Below are 17,940 nucleotides of genomic sequence, written 5' to 3'. Positions count from 1 at the left end.
TACTTTTGATGTCAGGTGTTTGAGAACATTTTGCACTGCACTCTGTCCACATGCCACACTTCAAGCAAGAAAATATTAATTGAATAAATGTTAAATCGTTTATATAAAATAATATATTAAATATAATAATATATTAATAAATTAAAGAGCAAGAGTTGAATTGTGTACGAACTGGAAAATACCGAATTTCTGGTATTTTTGCGTTGCACATCTTTCAGCTTTTGTTCATTTCAGTAATCAGCTGTTGAAAGTTAAGGTTTGTTATTCTTTTTTGTTTACAATTTTTAATTTTATAAATATGAAAAGCGCAATAGTTTCCTGAGAAAAACATATTGCAGATTTCTTGTGGTAAGCGATCAAAGATCGTTTCTATGAAATCTGTTGAAAAACGCTACAAAATTTGCGAACTTTACCGCCTCCATCGTTTTGTTTACCTTATAGAATCGCAGCTCCGTATTTTACCGGGCGAAGTGTCGGCTGATTGCTTAGACGGCACGCACGTACTTTGAATCCCATTAATCAATCAAAATGTATCAATCAGGCAGCTTAATTGCACACATGCACGCTGGAATAAAGATTTTCGTTGCATTTGGCCACTGCGTGCACCAATTGAAACTCCAAATGCAACCGAAGCACAACGAAATTGGGGGAAAACCAGAATAGGAGGCGGAAGAAACTGGGAGGCTTGTTGCAGGTAAGAATGCATCCACCTGAGGTTTTGATTAATGTGGCACAAGCCCCAATTGTCCGAGTGGCTGACGTATTTATTGAGCGCTAGTTATTTATCGCTTTTCGCCACCAGTGCTAATAATAATGTTTGAATCAACATGTTGCAAGCCACTTCCGTTTGGATGATCTAAGCACCAGCGTAGTGACGAACGCACCTTCAACATACAAAATGATGCATCAATACTTTTAGCTTTTGCGTAAATTGCTGACTAGGATTTGCTCTCATTACAACTCGGTTTAATTTGCCCGGTCCGAATTGAAACAATTAAATCCGCATTAGTCGGACACGATTCAATGCTAAAATTCCGAAACTCGGGCGACTGGCTGGCCGTCTTAATTAAATCACTTCGATCCATTCGCAATACTTCATTTGCAATTTGTTGGAATTAGAATGGAGATCTGACCAACGAGCAACTGGCACCGCTTGATTAGCATTTTGCAAATTAATTTCTCATTAGCAACAATTTCAAATAATTGGAAGTGCATACGCAATGAGTGCGTAATGACCATGCCAGCAAAATGGCCAGCATGCCCGTTCCAAGGCTTCCCCACGAAGTCCATGCTCCGGAAATTGTTTGTCGATTGGCCTTTGGGGGCATCCCAATAATGGAGCCAGACGTGGCCAACTTTTATCAGTTAGCCGGGCTGTAGGGCCTGCTAAATCAATGCAATTAATGTCACTTCCTCTGCATTTAATGTCTATGTTTTCAGTAATCGTCGTTGGCGCCATTAGGCCTCCATATCGGCCTGTCCACGCGGTCAGTTCTCCCAGCCAATTAACCGGTTTTGCACTTCCACACAATTCTGCATCGTGCACTAAGAAAAATAAATGTCTAAATTCTTATTCACTATATACAACTTAATAACTATGATCCAGATTCATTTATTTACTTGAGTAATTAGGCACACTGGGTGCGCTTCGTCACAATGTGTAATAGTTTAAGTATTATAATATCCTACTATTTGCAGGATATCTTATATTATTATATTTAAAGTATTTTTTTGTAGTGCATCCTTAGAGGACAACAGGTCTTTATATCTAGTCGTCGGCTTTGCTCATGTTAATTTTGTCTGTGTGTGGATCTTTTTGTTTTGGTTGGGGAATGTCTTGAATTGATAGGAGCTAAAATGAGTTGGAGCATCTTCCTAGAACTTTAAGTGGATTTTATGTGCGTCACTGATTATTTCAGATATTGGTGTTATTTCAATACAAAAGTGATGCCTATTAGTGCGGAATTGTTTTATTGACAACATAACTAACATAATACTTAGTTTAAGCTTCAACCGAGCAAGATATTTCCTACTTACTTGATCCCTATTTTCTTGTTATCAACAAACAAATTGATTAAATTAACTAATAAACCTAGTCTGGCTCATGTTTCAGCACTTCCACCGTAAATTCCATGTATCGAGTTCATGTATGTTCGCTTTAAGCCAACTTGGTTGCCATTCATGTTCGTGCTGATATGGATTCTCATGCGAGAATTGGTCACGCCATCTTATTGCTAAATTTACTTGTCGTTCTCCATTTCAATTGCGTTTACCAACTGTACTTCTCGGTCAATTGATTATCACTTGCGTGTTATTAGTTATAAATAAGACCTTAAATTTACCGCCGAACTTCCGATTTGGGGTGGTGAATTTACGCCTGTGCAATTAGCCTTAGTTGTTTTCTTGTGTTGAAAGCGTTCCTTCGGCTGCATCCTTTGCTCCTTTGCTCCTTTTGGCAAGCAATTGATTTACGCTTTGCCAGGCAAATTCTAGAGGAGGAACTGTGGATGGAGAAACAGCAGACAAACCATTAGCAAAGGACTCAAAGTACAAACACACAAATTGGCACACATTTTGCATGGGACTTAGAGGACACTTTGTGGAAGCCGAGTTAGTCAGCCTTATGCGATTACAGCTGAGGTCAGTACAATAGGTACATGTGTGTTTTAAAAGGGAATTTCTTAAATGATTAATGATTGATTTCATAAACAAATTCCCATCGTAGCAAGTTAGTTTTAAACGTTAAATATGTTTGTTGGTTACCATGGCTATTTTATTTCAGCCCCAGTTGTAAAAAACCCTTTGAACCCTCATTGACTGGAGCCAAAGACTTTTGTCAATGGTTATCCCACACAGAACTGGAAAAGGAGCAGCATGGGGATATATGGGCTATGCAGGACTGAATATCCAGGAGTAAAAGGTGAGCACACGCACACAAGGAGGAGCATCAAAGAGCTTTTAATTAATCAAGAGGCAATCCACTTTGGCGTCTGAAAACGTTGGCCAATATGCCAATACCAATTGGGGAGTAAGTCAACTTACCTTACCATGCCTTCTGGCCATCTCTTTCGATTTTGTAGTGGGATCTCTTTCTGATTTAGTGCGCTGTCCCTTTCGGTCGGTCTTAGCCTTTACCATCCCCATTTCGTTTGCTTTGTCCTTGCTGGCCGATAAACTTCCAACCTTTGCATTCTTTCCTGCACATGCATTTATTGATTGGCTCTTTTTCCCAACCAGAAGCTATTTTCCTCGCAGCATACATTATTAGTTTGTTTCATGTCCAATTCACAGCGATTTGCAGTTGTCACTTAGGCGACTTGATAAGCCAACTTTATTTGACAGCTAAACAACATGTGATTAAATCGATGAGGAAGGATATTTTGTAGTTTGCAACTGATTAAACCTTTAAATGTTCGTAGTTGAGCAAGTGCTTAAATCCTAATACTAATATTGTACCACTTAAAATGTTTCTGAAAATATGTTAATAGCTTTTAATTTTTGTTACCTTGTTACTTAACAGGTCGACCAAAAAGGTAAACCTCTTTAGTTGCGCAACTGGCTTCCAAACACCCAACCGCCAAAGTCTTTAAAAATTAAACACGCGCAACAAAGAGTCGCTTAAAAAGTTGTTCCAAAAAAAAAAAACAAAAATTTGTGGGCGAAAAGTGAGCGCGTTTTAATTTGTTTTTACAGGGCATAAAATGAAAATCACCTGAGAGCAGGAGCCAAGCATTTTGGGGGCGTTTAAAATGCAAAGTTAATATGGGTTGAGGACATGTGGCTTGTGTAAATATTTTTTCTTAATTAGGCCGCACCAAAACACAAAAAAAGCTGCAAGTTTGCCCAAAAGCGCGTGAAAAGTGCCAAGCTCATTTTGTAAAATAAACATAAGCATTCCATTAAGACCACATAAGTGTGTGTTTTCCTTAGAGAAGCGTTATAAATGAGATAAGATGTAATGTTTAAAATGTAAATTCTCTCCCGCTTTAAAACAAGTTAACATTTAATCTTTAACTTCGTTATGGTCAGGAATGGCGATATATTTTTAATTTCATCAATTCGATTAACAATAAAACGTCACAAAGGCAAGAAATCAAAAGAGAAATATGCAATCACGCTGAAAATATTTGCATACGCTCAAACCCCCGAAACTCTCCTTTTTTCAACCGGAAACGGAAGTAAACAATGGCCAGCGACCCGGCGCAAAAAGGCACAGACTCCACCGTTTCCCCCCTTCCCCCGAAAATAACCGAAAGCGTTCCAATAAAAATGCAGCGAACAATAACGAAAAGAGCTGAAACCCCAATAAAAAACCCAGAACCAAAGAAATAAGTCAAGGCAAAAAGGAAGAAGTGCCCCGCCATTGATGATGAAAAATCGAAAATGGATGCTCGTTTTTGGATTGCCCATCCATTGTTGTTGGCCCGGCGAACGGAACTTCAAAAAATGGGAAAAAAGTCAAATGAAAATGCTGAAGACAATAAAAGGAAAACGCTTTCCACGATGGGAAAAGGCTAACTGTACTGGAGGGGGTATTGCAAATTATATGATGACTAAAGAAATGTGTGTGCGAACGCCATTGTTCCTGTCAAACAAAATACAAAAATGGCGGGGTTTCCTCTGTGTTTTTTTGTTGACTGTCCTTTAACTGGTTATGCCATAAAAAAATTGCAGTTTGATGGCGAAATATAAAGTCTCATATAAATAATAATAAAAAGACTAATTTTAAATTGCAACATTTATGTTGGACTTAAAAGATTAAAAATATTTTAAGTTTAGCGCATTTGTGGAATTCGTTTACTTGTTTTTGTCATTATTTATGTTATTTATACCAGAATGTAATCTGCTTAATCCTGTATTATTCCATTTAACATAAAACATTATACATTTTCGCATATTTAGCATTTATTACGAGCTTTAAATTTATCAATATTAAATGAGTATCCGATGTCAATATCAGGTTAATATGACTCAAAGTGTAATTTCTTGTTGTACCTTAATAATAACTTTATTTAACATCAAATATAACTCGATTGCAAAATACAAGCCAGTGATATTAAACTCAAACGAAAATAAGTCAATTAATTAAAACGTATCTTAATTATGCTTGACTAAGGAAAGATACGTTTTCCATTCGCAATAAGAGCAAAATCTGTGTAAAATTGCAATAATAATTTGCATATAGCAGCACCAAAGATTGCACATATTTATATTTTGCCCATAGCTGTTTTGGCCAGAGAATGGAACTCAGGCAGTAGATACAGAATCAGATACGTACTGATAGATAAATAGTGTTTATAGGTTGGACAATATTTGCATGCTCTGCTACTGTCGAGATAAATGCTGTGCGATAAGCTTCGCTCTTGGATTCGTTTTGCAATTCAAATTGCCAACCTCGATGGATTTTTCAGTATCGCGATGCAAAGCTGCGAACAAGATGTGGCCAATACGATAAGCGAGTATCAGAAATTGAGCTTAATGTCACGGATTGACAAGGAAACTTTGGAGTGGCATGAACAAACTGTTCGACACTTATACCATTTGTAATCAATATATCCATTAAACATTATGATATTAATCTTATAATTGTGTTATTTAATTTACAGCCCCACTCAACTCTTTATTCCATCAATTAACTAGTTTCATGTATTATAGTACGACTTAAAGCCATTGGCCGGGCAAGTTGATAAAGCCCGGAAATATGAACTTGAGTGTCCATCTAGATAATGCATCACTGGTCGTATTCCGCTCCATCCGGCTGGATTGTTGGCCAACAACAGCTGCTGCAGCGCATCCATCAAAAAGCAGGAACAGAAGCTTCCAGCGGGGCCAAAAACAAAGGCACACAATCCAGGGAACATCAGTCAAAAATATGTGCTGGTTCCAGGCTTTCGGCTTTCAGAGCACCCCGAGCTGATGAGGTAAACAATGTCAAAAGCCAGTTGGCCAAGGGCCCTTTGTTGTGATTTATATTGATGAGGTCGTCCTGCAGCTGAACCCTTGTGTCCTCCCAAAGGAAATTGAACGCACTTGAATCGCATTCACTCCAAACTGGGCGAATGACTATGCCAGGGGGTTCTTCGAAAGCGATTACTTGCCTTCGGCGAACAAAAGCCCGGAGAAGTCGCATCTCATTGGTTCCTACACTTAGAGAAAAAAACGCTCTCAATTTTTCTCGATTTGAGAATTTGAATCTCATAATTTAGCCAGGATCGAATCATTGGTTCTTGGATTAAAAGTGACTTTGGTCTCATTTGTGTTTCTATCTCATTTTTTGTAGACCTCCAATTTTTCTAAGTGTAATTGGTGCCAGAAACGGGAATCCTTCCTGAATCTGCCTTTCTGGAAGCTATAGATGCCATTAGTTGGTTGGGATTTGGTTTCATCAAGCTATGCAGTTGTTTTTTGGTATTAACAAATGCGAAATGATCAGTCTTAATTAAAAAGTTTGAAGTATTACAGGGTAATTTTTCATCCTTTGAAATTATATATTTAGATATATTTATTTACCCAACTATCTTCAAACTCCCTCTCCTTGCAAGCATAGATATCTTGATGAAGCCAATTTTTACAGGCAATTAATTTCTGCTAAATAATCTAGTTGTAGGTTTTTATGACTATTTCATTTTAATGTTTAAATGTGCAGGAGTAATTTCCTTTTCGTCATCTGACAACTTTCGATTTCGATTTTAGAAAGTGGCTGGACGTCTGTTTTCCATACCAACCTTTCGCCGGCAAATTAAATGCGAGTTACGTCAATTTTTATGCAACTGAAGTTTTCATTTCATTTTACCTTACTTTACATGTTTTATTTTCTTTCTCCTTTGTTCCATCTCGCCATCAGCTTTTTTCTCGCCTGTTGAGCATAATTTGCATGGCCATGCAAATTGCTGAGGCTTTTCATTTAATTGATGGCAATTGCATCGTTGTTGCAGATTGCACACAATGCGTGCGCCTTTATACAATATTATGGCAATTAATGTATTTACTTTTTATAAATCCGACGTATGTATTTTAATATTATATTTATTTTAATAATAACGAACAGGCATGCAGTTGTTGGGAATTACGACGGCTGATCAATTATGAAACTATAAAGAAATATCCTTAAAAAATGTGTATTTTTTGCAAAAACATTTTAATTATTAAATAGTAATCTACGAAGAAATATTGTATTTATGAAAATGAATAATTTAGTTTATTTAATTGACTTCAATTGAGCAAAATATGTTAAGACGTCATATCATAGAATATTTATTTAGAGTAAATTGCCAAATAAAATGAATTACCTAATATGCAGGTAACCTTTTTACCTTATATGTAAAATGTGCCTCACTTCCGTACAAAATTTGAAGTGACAGTGGAATTGGAACTCTTGTGGGCGACTAACATTATAATAAATCAACCCATATCTACCCTTACTCCAAATATTTAAATTAACTCAATTTGTCAGATCGTGCGCTGCGAATTGACCTTGACCATTAAGTAGTAAGCGCACTACTGAAACAAAAACTGACTCATCGAAATGCAGATGCCGATGCCTTTGACACCTACAACGCCCCCCGGTCCCCTATTTTCAAGATTCGAAAACCCGTTTTGCGTTTATTGAACGCCCTTGAAGATGCGACTGCTTCTGTGAAGTTTTCTGCTTCGATTCAGCTGCGTATCCAATGCTCATTCACAAGATGCACAACAAGTTTACGTGTTTTTCTGATTTTGATTATGCATATGCGGATTTAATTGGATGGCCGAAGTACCGGGGGCAACCTTTGCTGGCCTGTAATTTGTACCAACCGAAGACCTTATCAATTTATCAAAAAATGCGGACCCCATTCGTCTTGCATCTCATTAAGGGCATGATTATCTTGAAACTGACAGCAAGTTGTCAAAATATTTTGACATGATGTACGACAACTTTATGGAGCGAGTGTGGGAATGATGGCACTTAAATTGGGGTTTGTCTATTTCTGTAAAATTAAATTTCTTAGAAGCAACTGAAAAATATGTCTTGGCATAAAATCACTTAATACCTTTGTAATTGGCCTAAAACTTGTATTGAATTTTTATTGGAGAATTATCAAAATATTTATGCGTATTTGCAAGCCAAAAAGTATAAATTTCACAAGAAGCTTATCAAAAATCTTTAAAGAAACCCACAATTGGACAAACAAAACACAATCCATTTGAGTTTGGCACATTGCATTTAAGAGCCAAGTTCACCAATAAATAAATGTATAAATGGCATTAAAAAGAAAACTCAATAAGGAAACAGATTGGGAAAAGTTCTTTAAGTCGCAAACGCAAGCATTTTGGCCATTTATCAGAATCAATTTGACCCACTTATGGCCACTTTTTCCAATGGCTGCACATTTCATTGGCCAATTTTGCCGGCCATAACGACGGCCAAGTCGAAGTGGAAATCGACTTTGACTTCACCTTCCCCCAAATGCGAAACTTCAAACACATTTATATCGGCCGCACTTATCGCATTTCGTTGCGAATTTCCTTTAATTGCTGCTAATTTTCAGCATTGCCTAAAAGGCAAAAAGCAAATCTCGGCTGCAGTGGCAACAATTGGCCAATTGCAATCTTCATTAGGCTTATCTTCTGCACTCAGTCCATTTGGCCTTTCATTTTTCGTCGCTGATTTGGCCAAGTTTTTCACATAGCTTCCATTGGTCTCTCCAGGCGGTCAAGCGATTTCCGCCTTTTTTGTAAATATTTTACTTAGTTTTTAATTGCCCTAAGTGCATTCATAATATTTGTCTGGTGCAATCGATACTTTTGCCTTTTGGCTTTGTGCAATGATGTATTTAAAATTTTTAAGTTTTTTTTATATATAAAATTCGTTTAAAAACGAATTGGTTTTTTGTGTTGAATTTTCATCAAGTACTTAAACTTGGAGATTGAGGCTTTTGGTAAATTTCTTCCTTCTGGCACTTTACTTTGCGCTATTCCCTCCTCATCGCCAAATCGAATTTGTATGCAAATACTAAGCTGCGGCATCAGCCGCTGTAAGCCAACCGACTGACAATAAGTGAACAGTGAGCAGCTGGGCCCGCACACATGGCCAAGTGCTTTTGGCCAATTCTGGGTGCCTGCAATGTTTGCGTTTGCGTTTTGTGTTTGTCCAAAGTTGTCACGTTTTGGTCAGTGGGTCGATGGAGCGGTCTAAAGTCTTTGCCAGATGCACTTGGCTACAGGTCTAATGTTCACAAACTTTTGGTAAATACATATTAAATATGCTTATTTAGCTTAAGATAGGTAAAACTGTTTGTGAATACTGTTTGAATCTGAAAAACGTGTGATACGAGTAATTATTAACTAAAAGAATTTCCGAACGTTTATACCTTTTTCGTTAAGTTAAAATTCATTGAAAAGTAAGTTTAAATTTTTATTTAAATTTTAATAATTTTTGCAAAGGTTTTTGTATCTTTTATTTTTATCTTTCACTACTCACTTTGGCTATCTCCAAGTGCAGTGTGGCGTAAATATTTGATTTGCAGCTTTGCCCAAACATTAATGGCAAATACTCAAACACTCTTGACGCGAGTGTCAAATATTAAATGCATACTTATGCCAATGAAAATGAAAATGTGATTAAATAAATTAATTATTATTTCACCCGAAAGTTGAATTTAATTTAATTGAAACATCAAATTATGTAGTAAATAAGCGAAATCAGAACTGACATTTAAATTCCGCAATGGCAAAACAAATGGGGAAAAACACCATGGTAAAATGCGTATCGTTAAACATAGAAGAGCACAAAAACAATGGCTGCCTGTCGGAATCTGGATGTCAAATCTGGCTAGCTGACAATGACAGGATGTAGAGCCACCAGTGAAAGCAGCAGTGAAACGTCAGGTTCTACAGCAAAATAAATTGTTTTCGTTACACAATTTTTTGGTGTTACGCGCGCCACTTGACTTGTAAACGGGCGATGGCCCCAACAATGGCCAAAAGCAACAAACCAGGATAACCACAAAGCAGACGCCACGAGGGCTAAGAGAATGGGGAGCGGGCGGGGTGGGCAACCGAAGAACGCAAGAACCTCAAAGAGCTCCCATTGTTGACCCAGTTATGGGCCACAAAGCAGTCAGCACACACAAATAAAATCTAAGGAGATACACCTGAAATAATAATAATGTATGTAAATATATACATATATAATTCAAATGAAGAATCTGAAAGATTTAATTAAAATTTAATGTTAAAAGTCCACTTATTACTTATAACTTATTTGAATTTTAATGGTAAGGATATGGTGACATATTTTGTTCAAGTGCATTATCCTTAGAATCTATCCCGCTAATGACAGCAACTCAAGTTGTGCGGCTGGTGAAAAGTGTGGCTTGGAAAATGTGCTGACATAACGGCGGGCATAAAAAATTAAAGATATATGAACCGAGAAGCCAAACTCGAGAGCAGCTGGGGACCGTGGGTGGGAAAATGTTGACCATATAACTGGCAGCGCAAAGCCACAAGCTCAGACAGCATGACGCCCAGGGGAAAGTTTTCCGAGACAGGCGAGGATGGAGGGCGGGCGGGAAAAGCCAAAAGATCCAGGATCCAGAGACAGGAACAACGAAGTTTTCTTGGGCGGAGTTCTGGCCAAGATATATTCGTTTGCTGGCCAAGTTTAGCACATTAAACAGCGGGATTAGTTTTGGGAATGAATAAACAAATATAATTGAGTTTTAGCCAACGGAACTAACAGAGGGAAATCTACTTGGGATAAAGCAAATGAGTAATGGAAAATGCACTTAAAGCCCCATTTTCCTACAATACATAAATATGTTCTATGCATTCTAATCGAAATTTTTATTATACTAAAATATGTTTCCAAAAAAAAAAACAACATTCAAAGTTCAAAGAACAAAGTTTATTTTCATTTAAAATGTGCCTTTATCTTTCCTCTCATTTACTCAATACTTGATTCCACAGACCATTCCACAACTATTATTTTTCAAACTCCCATTGAATGCAAATTGAGTGACCTTCTTGTCCAAAACAATTCAATTCAATCTGTGAATATTGTGGGGGAAAAGTCAACTTAGTCCATAACTACAAATGATTAGTTTTTCTGGTCGAGAGGCGGATCCTCAGCCCTCTGAAAATATTCCGACTAAATGAGTGAAACTAAAAATCTATTATAACTTTGCGCACACAAAACGTCAAAGTTTTCGTCCTCGTTTTTAGGGCTCATCGCCAGGAAGGCATTCTGGGTGGAAAAGTTTTTCCATGGGCCAACGCGGCGTATGCGGAATGTGCTGCCAATTAGAAGTTTATGTGCGAGTTAGAGCGGCGGGCAAAGGGCGCCAAATTAATTTTCCACCGACGCCCAACCCCTTGGCCGCAACCAAAAAAAGTTTTAACTCAATTTTTTTCGACTTCTCTGTGTGTGTGTGTGTGTGTGCGTGTTAATTAAATAGACATTCCGACGGTTTTCCAGCCTGAGCTCCAAAATTTGTTACCTTAGCAGTTTTGTCAGTTTGTAATAATTGACTGCGTGACTTGCTCTTGGCCAAAGGACCCTCAAAGGGTTAGGTCAAGAGGTTGAAGGAGCTCAAGTAAATCTCAGACACGACCGCACTAATCCTCAACAAATGCTGCATACTTTGGGGCGCCTCGTGGGCAAATAATTCTCGCGCTTGACTTAACGCGAGTTTAAGACTGTACAAAAATTAAGAAAAAAGTACAATCTATTGTTATGAAACAAAATTAATTATTTTCGAATTTAAAATAAATATATTGTTATTAATATTATAAAGGAAATCAGTTTATGTTGACCGCATTGTATGTAAATGAATGGAAAATGTTACAATTAAATTTTGTTGTTTATTATTTTCTAGCTTAATTATAGTCGTACCTTCAAAGACGTAACTCAAAGAAGTTTGACTGCGTTAACTTGTGTAACTGGTCCAGATTTGTGGCTTTCGCTGCTTTCTTCTCCCTTCTTTCTAACCCATAAACCTTCTTGGGCGCCCCAAAGCTGGCAATGAAATATGCGACTGCATTTCCCATCCACGAGGAAACTCCATTAAATGCCACTTACTGTCCTTAATAGTTTGCTTAGGCAACAATATGTTGCCCCATGTTGCGAGCTCCCCCTTACCCCTCCCTTTGTATCAGATGTCTAGCCGGCTTTTACCACATTAACCTCGTGTTTTACGACATGCCAGGCCGCATGAGAAATTTATTTACATTTCATGGTTGCGGCAACATGTTGCACTGACTTCTGCCTATGCTGCGTACCAAAAGCATAGCTTTGGCTATATGTATTTAGGGTTGTGGTATATATGTTTGACACCAGTCCAAAAAGGCTAAATCGGCCGACAATGCATAACTCAAAGTGCAGGCAAACAGCTAGTGGATGGTGGCAAACACCAGGAGACCAAGTTAGAGGATAAAACATAAAATCCATGGAGGAGGAACTCAAGATGACGTTGAGAGGAAGCAATGGTAGCTAGAGGGCTTCTGCAGAATCAATACATATTCTATCATTATTTCCATTAAACTTAATTTAACCAAAAAATACGACAATCTCATTAATCCATTCTTACTTTTAAGTAAAAACAAAATGTAAGCTACTTGTACTCACATGTACTCGATGAAATCTGCATTGCCATTTTTTTGTAGCTTGGTGGGATTTAGCATCTCGCTTTTCCGCTTTCCCTTCACCGTTTGTCACTTTTTAAGGAAGCGGAAAATCTATTTAAATTTCCGTGTTCTTTTTTGTCGCTACTCGTTGCCAATAAATTTGTTGCCATAAATTTGGCTTCGCTTCGTAGCTGCCGCTGGCAAAAGGACGCGGCAGAAGGACGTGTGAGCTGGCCACGCCTTAGATGTGGACTTTTCGCGCCCCACCCCGCCCGCTACTAACCTTTGGAGCCGAAAAACCCCCGCCCACTTTTCATCTGGGGCAGTTTTTAATTGCGCCATAAATCAAATCTACGATAAATGGCAAGCAGTTAAAGGGCTGCTAACCAAATGGGAGCCATAAGCTGATAACAGACTGTGTATAAAGTGGGTGGTAAAATGTGGGTGGGGAGCAGTGGGTGGTGGTGGTGGTGCTATAGAGGTGCTGCGATAAGAGCCACGCCGTCTGGCGGCGGCTTTAAAATGTCAAAGTGCTGCCACCGTATCCGGATTTTGTCTCCGGAAATCCGGCTCCGTCTCCGGTCTCCGTTATAGCCTCCTTTCCATTCCAAACGCGTTTAATTTTAATGCCTGTGGAGATGGACGACAGTCGTCGTAATCAAGCCTCTAATTAAGTTGATAAACTTTGAGCCGCCCATCCGTAAAAAAAGCAGCGTGGGCTTAAAAGGAAAGTCAATGCTCAGTTCCGGTTTCAATTATTATGGGAAATTCCTCCAATTTTACAAAAAAATAATAATTTCTGACTATTACATAAAAAATAAAACTCATATTTTTATTCTTATATTATGTTATATGTTAAATTAAGTAATTATATTATATAAAGATATACTATTGCTCTCTGTTTTACTTATTTTGAAAGTTAAAAATCAGTCTTCTAACAATAATTCGCTCGTAAGCTCCATTAAAGTCAAATAAATACTCCCCACTTATGTTGAAATCATATAGTGTCTGGAAATAAAAACCGGAACAGATCTAGCGCACTAAATTCCTCTTGGCAGATAAAAGTTGTCGGCCATTTCACGGCGCAGTGAGCTCGGTGACGTGCCACGCCCACTCGACTTGTCCGACCACCAAAGGCAGCTGTCGCCCACTAACCTCCCAGAAACCGACCGCCCTCCGCCCTCCGCCCACCACCCATTTTCCCACGCACCACCATCCCCCTTTTTCGTGGTGGAAAACTGCTACTCCCTTCCGAAAAAAAGTTTCGGCATTAGTTTTGCTGATTTCCCGCGACTGTCGCCGTCTGTTTGTCTAAAATTTTGCTCAATTTTCCTCTTGTTCCCTGGTTTGTTATTGTTGACTTTTCGCAGCGTTTTGGTGCCACTGTGCGGCGAAGGGAAAGCCCCTTCTAATTTAATTAAGTGCGGCGACGCGACGCCTGTTGGTTCGCCTTTTTTGTTTTGGCTCTGCAAAAAGTTTGCCAAAGCAGCTGAAAAAATTGTGCGCTGAAAATAGAATTTGGAAAAAATGAAAAAACTTGGTCCAACAGTTGGCGCATTTAATTTGCTGGTCTTATACTTTTTTAATTGCTAGACAAATAGATGAGAGGAGTCAAAGTCGAAGTGTTCTACTCTTTTTTGTTTTTCTGGTAAATTGTTTGTGGATTGTGGTAAATGCTTTGGACAAAGTCTCCTCGATAAAGACGGTTAAATTGTAGATGATTAGGGTTGGTCTGAAGCGATTTTCCTTTGGAGGCTTTGCCAAACTGTTTGGTAAGTTAACTAATTGCTTAAATGGGCCTTGATTTTTACGAAAATCGATCTTTATAACTTTCAAAGGACCAAACATAGTGTACATTATCCAAAACTCCTAAAAATAAAATCAACGCTGCAATTTGGAAACAGCTATAAATTTATTGGTGCAGTGTTGAAATTAAAGTTAAGCAATTACAGATTGCAACTTGTGGACTTAAACATGCTCTTTATGTGGCGGGTCCATCATCAGCGTTTTCTCTCTCCCTTTTAGCCACCTATTGCATTTGAAATTACAGCGCCATCGACAAGGGAAATTGAAGTTTTTACGATGGAAAATTAGTGAGTTTCCCCAGGGTTGTCAGGGTCATCTGTACGTACTCCCTCCCTCTCATGAAATGAGGTTGCTGCAAAGAAGAGTCGAGAATTTCTATTCGATTTGTGTAACGAGTTTTCTATAAACATTTTTAGCTTTAAAAGTTAGCAGCTGACAGTTTGCAGCAGTTGCTGGCTATTTCAAACATACACACTTATTCATGCACCGAAAAAATCTATTTATTAATAATGAATATTTTACAAGATTTTAGAATAAAATGTATATTTAAATTAATAATTAAAAATAAGTATGATTAAGTATACTAAAGTTCATTACAACTATTATTGAAGGTATCAAATAAGTAGTTATGGTGTCCATAAAATTCAATTTGCTTTGGGTTGATTTTTTTATTAAATTAGTAATATTTTTGCTGAGTGTACTTATATTTGGATGTGTAGTAAGACACTTGTACATGTTCCATTTACTTTTATGGCAGTGCAGGGCAAGAAAAGATCCCTTGCTCTGCCCCGTAGTAGGTTGTTTTTCCAATGTTTTTTTTTTTTCGTCTTGCTTTGGACATGTCGAAATGCATTTCACAGTTGTTTGTCTGCCGGCTTGGTCTTGGCCTGGTCAAATCGGTTTGGGCCGCCATGTGTCGTGACCCTGCCCGCAATCCTGCCAGTTCATTCCGACAAATGGCCACCGGATGTGTGTGCCTCTCTGTCTGCCTGCGCTTGTGTGTGTGTGAGCGAGTGCGTGTGTGGAAAAGTGCATTTCCCATTTCGCCATCACCACAAGTTGACATTTAGCGACTTTAAAAGCCTGCTTAAAGTCAAGCTATCTTGTGCGCGGATACAGCGTTTCCCTTTTAGGTTTGTGGAGGAACTGATTTAGTGTTTCATGTTAGTTCTTGCATTTTAATATATTTGCAAAGGCATAGCCCACAAAATATTACCGTTTACGATGTTCATAAGTCAGTCAACTCTGTGGACTACAACTTGATTTACGAATGCTAAGATAGGGTAAAAAAAGGTTTTGCATCTATTTTCTTTAATAAAGTTTTAGATCAAAAGATACAATCAAGATATTCATACGGTCACGTAGTCTTGGCAAAGGGAAAAAGAGAAACTTGGCTTGGAAAATTGTTTATTATTATTTGGCCGGAATTGATTGAGTTCGAGCTGATTCGTTTAGCTTATGCTGCCCTGTTGACACATTCATTGAATTATAGCCAAGATATGTGTGCGTAACCATGTGGAATCAGTCCGGGCCAGAGAAGTCCGCCTCTTGGCCACATCCCAGTTTGGGTCAAGTGTGGCTGACCGCGCATAAATCAACCGAAACCGAAAAACGAGAACCATACCGATTCCGAGACACATTGATCTGCACCCCACACGACCGACTCAAATATTTACAGGCAATTTTCAAGCAAATATTTTTCTTTTTACTAGACACTATCGATGTCCATTTGCACCTCCCCCACCGCCGCCATTACAGTGGGCACTCTGCAGGCAGACAGTATGCCACAAAGCCGCGGAAGCGTGACCCAAATATTTGCTTGATTTATTAGCATTGAATTTTCGTATGTGATGTCGATGAAGAAAAATACTCGGAGTTGTAGGAGTTGGTTTTCCGGCGAGGTAAGTTGAATTGATGATAAAGTTGCCGTAATCACTTGGCTTCAAATAGTTGTTCTAGCTTGAAATACTTATATTAAAGAAATACGCTTTGGAAAGGGTATTTTTAGTGCGTCTTTCTCATCTCTCGATTGGTTTCACGTAGAAGTGCTGTAATGGGAAATGATGTGCGACAGTTCGCACAACTCGTAAGATGGAACTGGCAGATAGAAAGAAAAGTTTCAACTTGCAACTATTCTGTGGCCCCACAAAATACTCACCTTATTTTTGGCAGACCGGAGAGTATTTAAAGCTACCTTAGATAAGCAAACAAGTGGAAGTGCCGGGCGATGAGAAAGCGAATTGTATCTGTGAGATGCGCTTCAGGTGCATCTTTTGGATACTTGTAGATTGTTTGTTTGCCAACCGCCTCTTGTTTATTTTCGTTGTTAGGGCTGCCGAGAAAAATCTGCTGCTGAAAAATTTCCCTAAGAATAAAGAGGAGAAAGAAAAAATATTGAGTAAGTTTCGGACTACATTCCTTTCGGAATTTGTATGCGTTTGTCACTCCTGTTCTATTGTTCTTGTGGCCTCGTTTTCCTTTCTTAAAAAACAAAAACCAAAACAATTTGTCACTCCCTTTTTTATGGGCCGACAATGTCAAGCCCATCGACAATTGGCAATTTTCCAAACAGGAGGCGAAAAACTTGTTGAGTATCTGGAAATGTATCTTTGTATCTGGGGGATCCTTTGTCCTTTGCCCAACACTTCAATTATTCAAATGCCTACCGATTTCGATAGGCCACCGCCTCCCAGTTGTGGAATCTCAATCGGATTTCTCGTGGTCCTATTTCTCTTAATTTTCGTTTTCAATTCCATTTTCAGTTTCATCTCCTTTTTTTTATATATTTTCCTTCCTTTGTGGTTTCATTTGCATTTCACTTGAGCACTGCATTGAGGCAGGTTCATGTTGGTTTCTCCTTCTGTTTTCTATTTCCCCAGATTGAAATGCTTTTAGCTCTCAACTGGTAACATAAAACTCTTTTCTAATGGCGGCTAATGGGGTTTCTGGCAGTGAACAGCCTTGGTGATTCCTTGGCTCTTTTGTTTGATGACTCAATCCGCTTGAATGCGGTAACTGACCTAAGATATTGCCTACAGTAACTAAGCGTATAAGATAAGCCTGATTAATAAACTAAATTTACTTAAAGCCACATTGTTATGAATTCCTAGAGAAGATAAGTTAAGAAATGTTAAGAAATGTTTTACAGGTAAAATGTTACCTGTAGCCTTTCAATCGGACTTTGAGTCCATTTAAAGAGAAATTCATCAATTTTCAGAAATGCCTCAGAATCTGGATATCTTTGCATACTCCTGATGATTTGAGAACTGAGATTCAAAAGCCAGCTAACTGTGCAGTGTCTACGGTTAATAGAATAGGGGAAAAGTGACAGATAGAACATGCCGACCACTGGCAGTTGGACATTTCAATCAAGCCACTTGCTGTGGCTGCCGCCTGTTACCTGTTGGCCAATGATGATTGCTAATCACCTGACTGCTCCATTTGCCATGGCTTCTGAGCGCTGGTTGCAGTCAGCCAAAGCCACATTTGGCTTGCAGTGAAAACAGTTGGCAAATGAATTTGATTTATGCA

At 38.4% G+C, this 17,940-nt stretch overlaps 1 long non-coding RNA gene across 12 annotated transcripts; it reads left to right on the top strand.

Annotated features, from left to right (window-relative positions):
- The first annotated feature begins 205 nt into the window (after positions 1–205).
- Positions 206–16,327, top strand: LOC27209091. 12 transcript variants are annotated; one of them, XR_006542032.1, is made up of 5 exons: positions 225–348; positions 442–694; positions 2,783–2,920; positions 3,521–5,921; positions 5,993–6,838. It is a non-coding gene; the product is annotated as an uncharacterized LOC27209091 (long non-coding RNA). The 12 variants fall into 12 exon arrangements; XR_001601182.3 differs by lacking the exon at positions 5,993–6,838 and having other exon boundaries at positions 3,521–3,533; positions 3,694–4,306; XR_006542033.1 differs by lacking the exon at positions 5,993–6,838 and having other exon boundaries at positions 2,783–3,028; positions 3,521–3,533; positions 3,694–4,306.
- Positions 16,328–17,940: the final 1,613 nt, after the last annotated feature.

The sequence above is a fragment of the Drosophila simulans genome, chromosome 2L, assembly GCF_016746395.2.
Source record: "Drosophila simulans strain w501 chromosome 2L, Prin_Dsim_3.1, whole genome shotgun sequence".
NCBI classification, from domain to species: domain Eukaryota; kingdom Metazoa; phylum Arthropoda; class Insecta; order Diptera; family Drosophilidae; genus Drosophila; species Drosophila simulans.
This window is presented reverse-complemented; position numbering and strand designations above follow the sequence as displayed.